Source organism: Castor canadensis, chromosome 1, assembly GCF_047511655.1.
Source record: "Castor canadensis chromosome 1, mCasCan1.hap1v2, whole genome shotgun sequence".
Taxonomy (NCBI): domain Eukaryota; kingdom Metazoa; phylum Chordata; class Mammalia; order Rodentia; family Castoridae; genus Castor; species Castor canadensis.
Genome location: NC_133386.1, coordinates 77,226,004 through 77,239,977, shown reverse-complemented (window position 1 = coordinate 77,239,977; position 13,974 = coordinate 77,226,004).

Sequence of the window (13,974 nt, the reverse complement as noted above, 5' to 3'; positions counted from 1 at the left end):
TTAGTGGTAAGATCAAGACATTATCATAAATGATTCATTTATTTCTTAAATCATATCAAGCAATGCAAGAGTCTCATGATTTTATTTCACTTTTTAGAACTAATTATTAGAGCAATTAATTTTTTTCCTTTTGTTAATGTATCTATTTCCCTTTACAGATTCACCTTGGCTACATTTTCCATTTATCTTGTTTCTCCACAAAAAGAAAAAAAAAAAAACTCCTCTGGAGATTGAAAACAAAAGATGTAAGCAAGCAAATCAGTCCAAGGGTCTGAGGACCACCTTTTACAGAGATGGCTAGTTCCCCCAGAGCGTTCTGAAACTGCTCTAGTGCCCTTCCCCACATTTAATGAGACCTGTGGGCAAACACATGATTCAGTGGAAACTAAGAGGCAGAGTTTAAATACGCTCTGGTGACAGCTGGCTTACTTGTGCAAACCATTGCAAAAGAACTTCACTAATGGCTCAAGCAGATGGACAGAGGGAAGAAAGCTGAATGTTAGAATGTGTGAGAGGCCAAAGGTCAAGGTGAATGAGCCTGGCGATTTCCTGAGGTCTGTGGGTGTTTTTGTGTAGCAGCCTAAATTGAGGATTGTTTTTAATTTGATGCATTTTTCTAAACTTTAACTAGGTTCATTAAACCAAAAAGAAGAAGAAAAGCCTCGGTTCTTCATTTAGTTCTCAATTAAATTCTAGGTTTTAACTTTTAAGATACTACTGTATTTACTTCTCAAGTATAGGCATTTATAATTCATTTTAAAGAGAAGCTCAAAATGGTCTATTTAACAAATATTTTTTATGAAACATTATCCCTTGATTTTTTTATGTATTAGCAAAGTATGTATAGTATTACTTTTGCCCTTTTTAAACTTAAAAATGAGGTTTTTCTTTTTCCTGCTGGGACAGGGGAATTACAAAACAGTTTAAATAAATTGCATAAAGAATAATTGCCATTTGATTCTTTCTAGAAAATCCTACTTTCCAGATACTTGCTGAGATTTGGGTTAAAAAGTCCAATGCTATTTTTCTATTCCTTCTGATTTTGTAACTCATATCTTTCAGCTTTAATCAAGTTTTATTGAAGCCAAGACATTAACTAACTTTTAGTTTGACAATCAAGTCCTTTAAAGGAGGTCATAAATTTAATAGGAAGATTGTTTTTGTTCCAGAAAAGAGATTATTTTGAAAGCTAAAATATATGTACCACTTATGGAAAGAAACAAAGTAATGCTTTGTTGCAAAAGGTCCATTCTATATTTCTCTGGTTCGGGAAGGGAGCAGATCTCAGGAAGCAGTGGAGAAAGGCGCCCCTCCAGCTGCCCAGGTACCAAGACTTTCTTCCCACAGGGCCGTCACTGGCACTGGAATCAATATTTATTTATTTAAAATTAAAATTTAAATGATATGAAACCCTCAATTTAAGGGTGTGTAATATATGAATGCTGCAATTAGGTGTATTGTCTATCACCTTGACTTCCAAACCCTTTCAGACTGAAATTCATTTGGGAGTCATAAAAAATGGCCAGGCCAGCACTGGCCATTAAAAAGTTGCTTCAAATTGTAATTAGCAGCTCTTTTCATACTCTCATGGAGGTACTCTTTGTGACGCCACTTCAGGAATAATTCACTACGATCAAATGTATTTTAATAGTGAGTGTACAAGAAGAGGTTGAGGTCATTTAAAACCAAACACATTCAAAATGTGAAATACCACCCTTTCCATAAGTGACTGATTTTTATTTTCTTTTAAATTTTTTTTCTTATATTTTGGTTTCTGGTGATCTATGGAGTTACGTCTTTGAAAATTATTATTCATTATTAAAGGGGTTCTTTAGATGATGGGAAGGAACCCCCCCAAGAAACTAGAGAAATAAAATATAACACCTGCAGAAGGAAAGAATACTAAATATTTACTTCTTTCCCATTGAGGTCTCAGTAAAGTTCACTGACTAGAGTTTCTTTTTAAAAAATTGTACTTTGTAAGTGATATACTTAGTGAAAAATGTCCTTTCCTCTGCGTCAATGACTTTCCCTAATGGCTTAAACCTAACTACTTTTGAACAAAGAGGCATAGGAAACTTTTTGCCACTAAGAAATTAAAGCAAGAGAAAAATGTCAGTAAGCTACTTGCTTATGAAAGTTGACTTATTTTTAATATAGTTAAAATATGTTTAAATATACAATGCAAAACTGATGCTTAAGCTACTGCCCAGTCCTTGTGGGTGGATTTTTACAACAATTTTTAGCCATTGTCTTTTAACACTTTTTAAAAACATACTCCCGGGAGATTTCCCTTTCAGAATGATGTATAACAGCGAGGAAAGGACAGCTTAGGTAGAGAAGAGGGCTGCAGACTTGGCACAAGACAGGTGTGGCTCCACCTCACAGCTCTATCACTGACTGTTTGTGAGTCTGGACAAATTTGTTAACCTCTCTGAGTATTAATTTCCTTATTTATAATATGGGAATGATACCTAATACACAGGCCACGGAGAGTTTTAGATGGGACAATTGTAAAGCAACAATCTCTGTTCAGCAAATATGCATTTTCTTCTTCTTTAAATGGCTTAAAGAAACATTTATTCTGTGCTCTGTTAACTTTGCTTTACATGTATTTGTTTTGTTAATTTTATAACCAGAAAGCCAACGAAAACAAAATCTCATAAGGTAAGTTCTCCAGTCAGTACTGTTTTCCCTGAGGAACACAAGGCATAGAACAGCTAGTAACTGGCTTAACTCTGGGTCTGCTCAATTCTGAAGCCTATGTTGCTAACTATGAAATACGTTGTGAGAAGTAATGCTATGTGAGCTCCTAGAAGAGCCATACATGATGGGGATCAAGGAATAAGAGAATAGGAGATTTCACATTTTTGTAACTCTAATGCGTGTATAATAAGCCCTGTTTGGAAATGACCACAAAAAAGCAAAAAATATTATAAATGCTTAGCCATGACACAAAACAAAACAAAAATGTCATAGAAGAAGAAATGGACAGAGTCCAAAGGGGCAAAGTGTCTGTATGTCTGTTGGTGGGTCCTCTATAATGAAGTTATACGATGCTGGCATTATTAAGCATTTTTTTCTATACACACAGTATTTGTCAAGCTATGTATGGTATAATAAAAAAGAGAACCTAAATTTTAGTGGCTTAATATGAAAGAGTAGTAATAGTCTGCAGACTGCAAGTCTTCCATGTGATCAGTCTCAAGTCTAGTTATTTCAACCTCAAGGCTATAACCAACATAAAACCTGCCCTCTGATTGGTGCAACAGGGGAAAGAATGCAGGAGAACTCCCCTGGATAACTGAGTTCTTCCACTCTCCACCTGCTGACCAGACCTAGGCACCTGCCTGCCTGGCTGCAAGGGGAGGAGGACTGTGCCAGACAACTTAAAGACTGTCAGTGGATCTTTTATTTTCTGAATGTGGCTTTTCTGACTATTTAATTGCTGTAAACTAAAACTCCCTCAGCTAGTAGAAAGGTGTCACTTTCATTTCAGCCAGAGTAAGACACATTAAAATATTTAAAATGATTTAAGTGAGAGATGTTATCTGGAAATGATTTTGAAAACTGAATAGTCTACTGGTCTTTAGTCAGGAGGGATTACATAACGTTTGCTCTGCTCTCATTCAAGCAATAGAAGATATTCTCATAGTCACAAATCTATAAAACAAGGAAGCAAAGAAGCATAACAAAATAAAAGTACTGCTCTTTTATTCTGCCACAGTGGCTGGGTGGGACATAGTTTGTGTTGGAGATTGTTCATTTATGCTTAAACCACTGAGCAGCAGAACAAGTGGTGAGAGGAGCCTGAGGGTTACAGCATCCCAAGGCACTCTCCTTCTGAAGGTTCTCCCATTCCATCGCCTCTACACTTCCATTAGTTGAACAATAATGGCAGGTTACCTACAGCTGCAGTAGTAGCATAAACAAAAAATTCCAGCTACACGGTATTTCAGCAATCCAGAAAACAAAGTCATAGCATGATCACTGTAAAAGTTAAAACAAACTCACGGGTATAAATAAATATATATTGGTCTAGATTTTGGGGGCTGGGGGCAACTGGGGTATGAACCCTGGGCCTTGTGCTTGCTAGGCAAGGCTCTCCACTTGAGCCATTCCCCCATTCCTTTTTGTTTTAGTTTCTATTTTTTAGGTAGGGTCTTGGTGCTTTTGCCCAAGCCAGCCTGTGTCTGCCTCTATATCTCCTTATTCTGCCTCTTTGAGTAGCTAGAATTACAGACATGTTCCACCATTGGTCTAGGTTTTTAAAATAATTGTTCATGGCATTTTTGGAGCGATTATTCTGTTACTTCTTAAGAAAGCAGAATTTACTTCTCTGTCATAAGTAATGTGAAATTATAGGCACAAAAGAGAGCAATGGAAAGTTTCTAGTGGTTTAAATCAATTATCCCCTTAGCTGTAGATTTCTATTTTTAACAGGTCAAATGTTGCATTTACTAAAAGTAGGAAGTAGACCACATAAAAGATTATTTCAAAAATTGTCAGCCTAGCACATTTATTGAGCACCTGATAGCCATGAGCCAAAAGTAAAAATCAATCAATAAATTAATTGAACAACTGACCAAACCACACTTGAGGATTTTATTTTTGTTCTTTTATTTGTTGTCATCTAAGTCTGTACACAGTGTGGAGACTTATGTTTATGGTTTTGATTCTAGAATGCCTTCTTCCTAATATTATCTTTATGAAGTGTTCCAGGAAGAAACAGTTGCCTCATCAAAAACATTTGGGAACCTTAATTTCCTGACTCAGTAGTATAGGGAGAGCTTTGAAATTAGTATTTTAGAAACCTTCTCCAAGTGATTCACATACATATCTATCTTAGAAGCCATGAATTTAGAGTTTTCCAAATGTATTTGGGTGTGTAAGAGAGACAGGACTACTATAGGAACACTTTGTGGCCACTGTTTCACTGCTGTTAGTAGCCACAGTAGGCAGGTCATGTGCTGTCCAGGGCTTCTGATTCTTACCTGCCCCACAGGATGCTGGAGTTACAACGCTGCAAGCATAGACTCTGGTTTGCATCCTGGCTTTTCCATTTCTTACCTGTACGATGTCAGGCAAGATTTTATTCTGAGCTCTGTCTGTGGCTACTTTGTCTAATAAAGAAGCTAATTTTATCTGCTGGTTATAATTAGAGGGAATATTTGTAAGAAAGCATGCATTCAAGGCCTGGAACATGTTTGCATTTCACTCAGAGTAAAAGGCACAAAGGCTCTCCACAACCTGTGTCCTCACTTCCGTCAACAGTGAGCACATCTATTATTCACTCCTTTACTTCACATTGGCTTCTCTGCTGCTCCTTAAAATCCCCACACACACCCTGACCCCAGCTGCAGCTCCTGTCCTCGCCTCTACCTGAAGTAGCTACATGCAGGCATCTCTTTCACTTAGTTCCTGGCTAGAAGCTATGCTCTTTCAGTGAGGCCATCTCTCACCTTCCCGATTAAGGTTGAAACTTTTCACTCTCTAGCCCCCTTTCCTGCATGTATCACCCATCTACTATGCTCTCTGTTTTATGAATTGAACTTGTTTGTTCTCGCTCTTTACCACCAAAAGGTAACATCCAGGAGTGCATGTTCATGTTTATTTTGTGATTACTTCCTAATTTTAACAGCAATGACAGAACCTGGCAAACAGTATGTTTTCAGTAAATGTTTATTGAATAAGTTGTTATGAACGATGGCAGGTGAACCTTTGGGTTAAACCTTATCAAGTCAGAGAATGCTGGGCCAGGCCCCGGTCATCTTGAACTTCAGTATTATTTGGCATGAATGAAATAGCCACATTGTCACTGTGATCACCCCAGTCTCTCAAGGATATTTAAAAGTAGAATGACTCTGGGTTGTACTAGACACTATTTGCTTCCATACTTCTCCATCTGGAGCCACCCTGCATGGCTATACAGTGGTACTCAGTCTACATTTGGGAAAAGGCGAATTGGGCAAAGTCTGAAAGTACAAATTTCAAGATATCCTGATATATCTGTTTGATGGTGTTTGATCAACAGTATCTGATTGATAATCTTGATTCACTTCTTATTAGTAAAATTTCTGTACTTTTTCCCTAAGATTCACTCTAGTGAATCTAGAATGAACTTTTCAAATTTCCTTGTTTCCACAAAGAGAAAAATCTTCATGTCTGCCCTCATGCCTTCTCTGTACTGCAGAACAAGGTACAGGACTTCCTCACCTTTATTGTGCTAGGAGGAAGGTTGCCCTGACAAAGGGGATAATCAAATAGAGAACTGCACTAATCTTCTCATTCCTCCACTGAAAAAGTATTTCCTAAATGTTAAAATAAAACTGGGAATTATCGCTTATGACGGAAACGTCAATTTTGTGAAAAAAAAATGTCAGTTTTACCAGATGCTTCTGGTCTTGGCTGCCTGATCCAATCGCTGTCTCAACAGCTGCAAGCCCTTTGTGGGACCCCACACCTCCTCCCACGTGCAGACTCTATCACGCGGAGCTCAATTGGTGCCTGCTGTAGCCACTAAAGTTTAGGCAAATAAAATAGCAGGGGTGAATCATGAACAAGTCCAGTAAAAAATAACCGTCTACGCCTCTAAATTATGGCATCGCAAGTGCACTCTTAAATGTCCTGAGAAAGCTGAGTCAAAGATTTGGAGGATAATTTGTTTTCAGTTGGGGAACCCAAGGATATTGCTGAGAAAGGAAGAGAACTCATTTATGGAAGATGTAGAGCTACAGATTAGCAAAATTAGACTAAATGTATTTTGCTTAATCCTCACATACCCTGTGAGCATTGGAGACTGTTTTATATATGAGGAAGTCAACTAAATCACTCAAAGTCATATATTCAATAGGCAGAAGACTGGATTCATATCTTGGTCTGATTGACTGTCAACCGTGCACTTTTGCTGCTGCATCATGCTGTTCTGCTTCTCACCTGTCATAAAACCCGAGGGATGTAACAAGCATGCTTGTCCTCACCTTGGTCCCTCATTCTTTTGAGTATTTCCAAACATCCCAAAATTATAATATCCAAATAAATTATCTCATTGGAAATATCCATGAAGGAAGTTTGTGTGCCCACAAAAGAGTCTGACAATTGCAAAAACTTTTATCTTTTTTTTTTTTTTGGCAGTACTGTCATTTGAACTAAGTGCCTTGTGCTTGCTAAGCAGGTATACTTCCATTTGAGCCATAGCCCTTAGTCCTTTCTTGATTTAGTCTTCTGGCCTGAACAGTGATCTTTCTATTTACACTTCCCCTGAAGCTGGAATGACAGGTGCATACCATCTCACCCAGTTTTTTATTGATTGGGATGGGGTCTCGTGAGCTTTTTTTGGCTGGGCTGACCTGGAACAGCAAGCCTCCTGATCTCTGCTCCAGAGTAGCTATGATTGCAGAAGTGAGCCACCATGCCTGGCTAAAAACTGTATCTTGGGAATTTCTAAATCACCAAATCCAGAGGGGATTACAGTACAAAGTTCTCCCTAAATCACTGTCATGATGATATATTAAAACTGGCTTACTGGGCAGTCATTAAGGCTCAATCACTGATTATGTGATGGGCTTCTGTAAACTGGCCAAAAAGGTTCAAATCCAAGCCTTGAAATTAGTGTAGGTTATGTCATGGATGTTGAGAGTTGACAAATTAAAAGTGAAATGCAGAAACCTGGATCAGAACTTGAGTAGGACTTCCCTTACAACCAGTTTTAGAGTAGTTCAGTCAACTAAACCACTTTTAGAACCAGTTTTAGAGTGGTTAAAAGCAAGGGCTTTGGAGCCTGACTCCTGGGGTTGAGTCCTTGGCATAGCCACTCACTAACTGTGGGATCTGGGGCTATGTTTTCCCTCTCTGTGCCACAGTTTCCTAAACTTTAACATAGCTGTGATATAACCTGCAGATTAGGTATGGGGAATGCTTGAAATCATGGGAGTGAAATGCTTACAAGAGAGGCACTTAGGAAGAATTTAGTGTTAGCTATTACTACTTACCACAGTGCAAATTGTATTAGTAAGGGATCACTTATTTATGACATTACTGAATTTTGCCCCAAATTCTTTACCTTAGTTTACTTACTTTATTTACCAGAAGTGGGGCTGAACAATTTGATCCATTTTCAAATTTCAAATATACCCTCAAGAAAAGTTGTGTTTCATTATTGTATTAGTGAATATTAAGTGTACAGATAGGTTTTATTGTGATATTTCCATACATGCATCTAATGTAATTTGATCATATTCACCTCCTCTATTACTTTCTTATCCCCCACATCATTTTCCTTTTTTTTTATTATCTGTTTTTTAGTTAAATATTTTAAAATTTATTTTATTCACTTATTCACGTGTGCATTCATTGTTTGGGCCATTTCTTCCCCTTACCCCCTCCCCCTTCCTCTCCCCCCTACCCCTTGCTTCCAGGCAGAACCTGTTCTGCCCTTATCTCTAATTTTGTGGAAGAGTAGACATAAGCAATAATAAGAAAGACAATGCGTTTTTGCTAGTTGAGATAAGGACAGCTATACAGAGAGATTTCTAGCATTGCTTTCATGTACAAATGTGTTACATCCCAAGTTGATTCATCTCTACCTGACCTTTTAACTAGTTCCTGATCCACTTCCCATATTGACCTCTGTCACTTTAAGATTTCTGTATTAGTTCCTCTGCAGTGGGGACATCAAACACTTTCATATTTTGGGTTTCCTACCTATCCCCATACCTCCCATATGTGCTCTCCCCTTAGCCTGTGACCCAAGTCCTACTCTTTTTTTTTATAATCTTTAGTGGGTTTCATTATTCTGTTTTCATACATGCATATAAAGTACTTTGATAATATTCTTCCCCCATCACCATCTCCAGCCCTCCCCCTTTGTCTAACTCCCCTCCCCTATAATACTGTCCTTGTTTTATAATCATGTCTTTTTTTTTTTTTTTTTTAGATTTAGATTCCATGTGAAAATGTGCTATTTGTCTTTCTGAGTCTGGCTTATTTCACTTAACTTGATGATCTCCAGTTCCATCCATTCCATTTTTTGAGTAAAAACCATGGCTCAGTTTCTGGCAACAATAATGGGATGAATATAGAGTCTCTAACATGATTGTTTTTAAAGGGACAACACTTAATTTGTACATATAAGTTCTGCAATGTTGGTTAAGAAGCAGTTATATTACTTTACAGTCAGTCATATGTTGTAAAGATTGATATCTTTGACTTATCTCATGAGCTTCCCAACTCTATTTGTGATTTCAGGAACATATTGAGATCATTCCGAGATGCCACATGCTGCTCTGGATTAAACACAGCTCCAAAATATTTCAAGTTCACTCCATCTGTAATTGCCATCAGAAACCCCAGGCATTGCATCTAGTCCTTACATTTAATACCTGCTGAAAGAGACCAATGATCTTTGACCAATCACCTTTCTCTAAGTGGCTTACACTCAACAGGATTTACAGTTCCAAGAAACTAAACTTCCTCTACCTAAGTTTACTTTAGCACCAAGTGAACAAATCAAGCAGAGAAAGATGGTTATGTCTTTTTCATAGAGAGGAATGTCTTGTTTATAAGTTTCCATAGCAATTATGTTAGTAATATTAAAAACTAAAGTTTCATAAACCCTTATGCTAAAGTTTATAGTTCTAAACAATATTTAATAATATTTATAGCTAAAAAATGGGTTAAAATGTTAAGATATCTTGCAATTAAAAATTATTCACTGGTATGGCTAATTTTGCATATTCTGCATGATTTTCTCCTCTGGAAAAAGAAAGCTAGAGGAATGCCAATGTAATAAATTGTTGCTGTGTGTTGGCTCTTTGGTTACACTACTCAGAACTATAAAAGAATAAATTTGCTTTTGACATTTTCTAGTTTCCTGTTTCAATGATCTCTTAGCACCTACTTTTCTGCTCCTTTTATTGTAATCTTTCTCTCCTTGTCTTTGATAAGATCTCTCACTCTCATTTCCCATTAGGGAGGAGATTTAGTCATTCCAGTATTCCAACAGAGCTTAGAACAGTGTCCCACCCCCTCAACTCATGAGTGTGCAGTAATTATTTCTTGAATCACATTTGAGCTATTTCTCAATATACTATTAATGACCAATACTAACTAGGTGTGTTAACTCTTCAGGGTGGTGATGGGTATGGTTTGTTGACTCCACAAATTCTTACCTTGGTAATATTTTCTTGACACCTTAGAACAATTAAAGACAAAATGTCTAGTGAGGAAGAATGAATTCTATTAGTAGAGCTTTAAGCTTAGAGATGGGCCAGTGAGAAGAAAGCATGTAGGTCTGGATGAAGTCCTATGAAATTTTTTGGTCATTTCATGAGTATATAGTGTACACATATGTGTGATTACAGGAGAGAAGAGGGAGGGACAAGAGATGAGTATGTATAAATGCATCCTTTGCTGACAAAAACATCTTCATTGATGGCTTTGCAGAAAACTTAAGTATTTCTAAGGACTCTTTTTGCTAGAAAAAAGAGTCAGAGCCCCCAGATCAGCTTCTTAGGTAGTTTGAATAAGAAAAATAACTTGACATACCTGAGTTTTGTTTGGAAGCTATGGAATTTGAGATTTCATGAAGGGTACTTTTATAGTCTTTTTTCCTACTTGTTTTATTTTGTCCTCAGAATTACAATCATGAAAAAATAATGATTCCATAGAATTTTCCTTTCATTTCACATGAGGATCATAACTAACTTTCCGGCGTTACAAAAAAACCATGCAAATGTTTCTAACATAATGACAAAATGTAGTTGTTAAATTTAAATGTACATCTTTTAGCATAAATAATAAGAAAGACCAGCCCCAGAAGGAATAAGAAAGACCAGCCCCAGAAGGAATAAGAACTTATTTCAAAATGGTATTTTAGACTTTATTTCTACAGAGAGTTTTCCAAAGTAATACTATTAAGAGAATGATTTCATTTCACTTCCTTTTAAATAAGAAACTACAAAAAAAGTGTCTACATCATGGAATATAATGTCTTCCAATTAGAGCCTTATTTTCTTGTCAATATTTATACCTAAAGCCTAATCTTTTGATGTGACAGGCTTCAAATTAATCACAGACAGTGGTTTTCATTTTCTTACTTTAACATGACACACATATTTCTACTTCTAAAGTGATTGCCAAGAAAGTGCTTAACTCCCTAAATTGGCTGCTTGAAGCGCCACAGTGGATTAGACTCTTAAATCGTGTCCATGGTTAAAGTTCCTTGCAGTTCATTTGAAGTAGGTGCTTTGTGTTTAAAAAACTGTAAAACTTTTGGTGTCCCAAGTTTTCTGACTCCAAGTTAGTTGTTTACCTTTAATACTAGAAGAATTATTTTTTTTAAGCTGGCTGTTAGCACATGTAATTGTGGACGCCCATCTCTCCTTTTTCTGGAAATGAAAAGAATGTTGAAAGTGTTCCTATTTCATAATGTAAGAGGTGGCCAGGCATTTACAGCTCTATATATTCCTCTAGTTGAATTCTTCTAAACCTCAGACCTGGCCAACAGGTTTCTCCCAGACGATTTTCATTTTCATAACATTCACATCCAATAAACTGCACAAAACATAGTGTGAGAGAAAAAAGGGGGACAGGAAATAGCTCTGTTGCATGGTTATTACATCCTATTGCCTGTGGGTTGCTTGTTATGAGTTTTAACTATGTAAATATGACGTATATGACATCAGAATTTAATCTTAAAGCTTCTATGTGGGAGATAGAGTGTGACTTTATTGTTAGGCCTAAAATCAACTGGGTGTTGACAGGTTTCAAAAGTCACTGAGTAAAAGCTTAAAAAGAAAAAGCTCAGACTGATAAGCTGTTCTTTGATTGACAACTTCAGGCCTGACTGCCACTATTGAAAACAGTTGGACGAAAGTTTTGTGGGGGAAAAAAAAAGTGTTATTTCATAAGAAGCTATACTGGGAAACACAGGAAGATTTATAAGCTGATATAGCACAAAACCCGAAGAAAAACAGGTGTGAGGTTTAGAAAATCTGGAAACTGGGAGAAAGGACACTGTCTATGAATGATTTAATTAATATTGTAAAAGAACTTTATCCAAAAGAATGCTGACTCAAGTAGAAAAATAAAACATTTCTGTCCACTAGCTTTGGGTTTCAACAAATCATTTGTCAACAGCTGGTGGTGAAACATTCTAGTGGAGAAGGTGGGTAGGAGGAAAGAATAAAATGCACCAGCAAAAGATTATAATAGAAAATAAATGTAGGAGGTAAAAGAATGTGGTCCTTTTGTCATCTTTCTAGTAGAGTAGAACCTATTCTGGCACTGTAAAATCCATTATAGAAACAATAAAATAAATGCATTCTAAGTAGCCATCATTGGTTGATTGAAATGTTATGATTTTCATGCATGCCATATCTTATCAAATATTATCCATAAGGAAGTATTCAATTCCTGTTGTGGCAATTATCCTACTATGTGCATCATAAACTTTTATGGCTTGTTATGGAATGTCACTTGGCCATTTCTCCCTTCAAAAATTGCATCATCAGATTCAGATGGAAAACATATTCTAATGTGGCAAAGTGTTAAAGAAATTTAATGCCCTAGGGGTAAATGAAACTGCTATGGTTCATCTCCTGGATAAGAACAACAATTTATGAATGCAATATTCATTTCCTGAGGTGAGCACAAGCAAAAACCTTGTCTGAAACTTAAAACCTAGATGTTTGGCCTTTGGTAGTTTCCTCATTTAACTCATTGATGTCACATATTAAGGCCACTGGTAATATCACATCTGGGGAGTGCTCATTTTTTTTTCTACTTTCCTAATTACTTTTACAGGGAACTTGTGGCATAATTGCATCAACCAGAGCCAGCCCACAGAGTCTGTGGGATCATCTTTCACTTTAAACACATTGTTAAATATGACAAAATATTCCATTTTCTTTTTCTTGATCATGAAAATTGATCAACAGTTCTGCATTTTAATTCACAGGATCCCGCTATGAGAGCTGGGTTCTAGACAGTGCATACACAGAAAATTACAAACTTGGCATTTGTTTGTCTGTAAGAGCAGGGCCCTCAGCTGATTCCACAGTCACCTTTGCAGGTAAAAACATCACCAACAACTATAATTTTTTTCCTTTCAATGTCTGCATTATACGTTTTAGTATATTAACTCAAATAAATTAAACTTACAAAAAAACCCATTTTAGTCTTATCTGTAAATATCAGAGAGGTGTGGAGGATGAAACTATATGACAATATCCTGAGCTTTTAATGCTTTCCTTTCGTTAAGAAACAAAATAAAACAAAACAAAAACCTCCTATGAAAATATTCTAGAATATTCTAGTTTTCACAGAAGTTCTTGGCTATGGGGTGAAATGTTCAGATAAATGTAGGAAGCCTTGTTTATCTGAGCTTTCTATAGAATCAGAAGCAAGTCTTGTTCAAAGTGAGAACTTGTGGCACTGTCAGCCACCATGGATAAATATAATGGGGGAAATGAGGCAGCAACGGAAATAAAAACACTGCGAGTTTTCATACAAAAACTCTCCTTACCTTTCATAAGTCATCTCCTCAGATGTACAGAGTTGAGGAGGGGGTTGGACTCTGATAAGACATTTAGAGGGTTCATCTCAGGGTGAGATAATTTACTAAGAAGAAAACAAAGCAATTTGGGGGAGGCATAAAAAAAATAAGGACAATTAAAAGAAGAAGCCATTTTAGGTGATGACTGAAAAAAAATAAGAGGAAAAAATAAAGAACAAGGGAGGCTCTATGGCATAAAATTAGAACCCAAACCTGTCACACACTTCTAAGAAGTAGAGGCAGTGTGGAGAGAGAAGTATGAAAGCAAAAGAGAAAGTGGGAAGCCCAGCCTCTTCTGGAAGAAGCACATATCCTATTGGTTGGCATGAAATTATTCTCTCATCTTCTGACACCCTATTGTTTGTCTTGAAATTCCTTGCCATTCTTCACAAATTTTTTTTCAAAAAAATTGTTTAGAA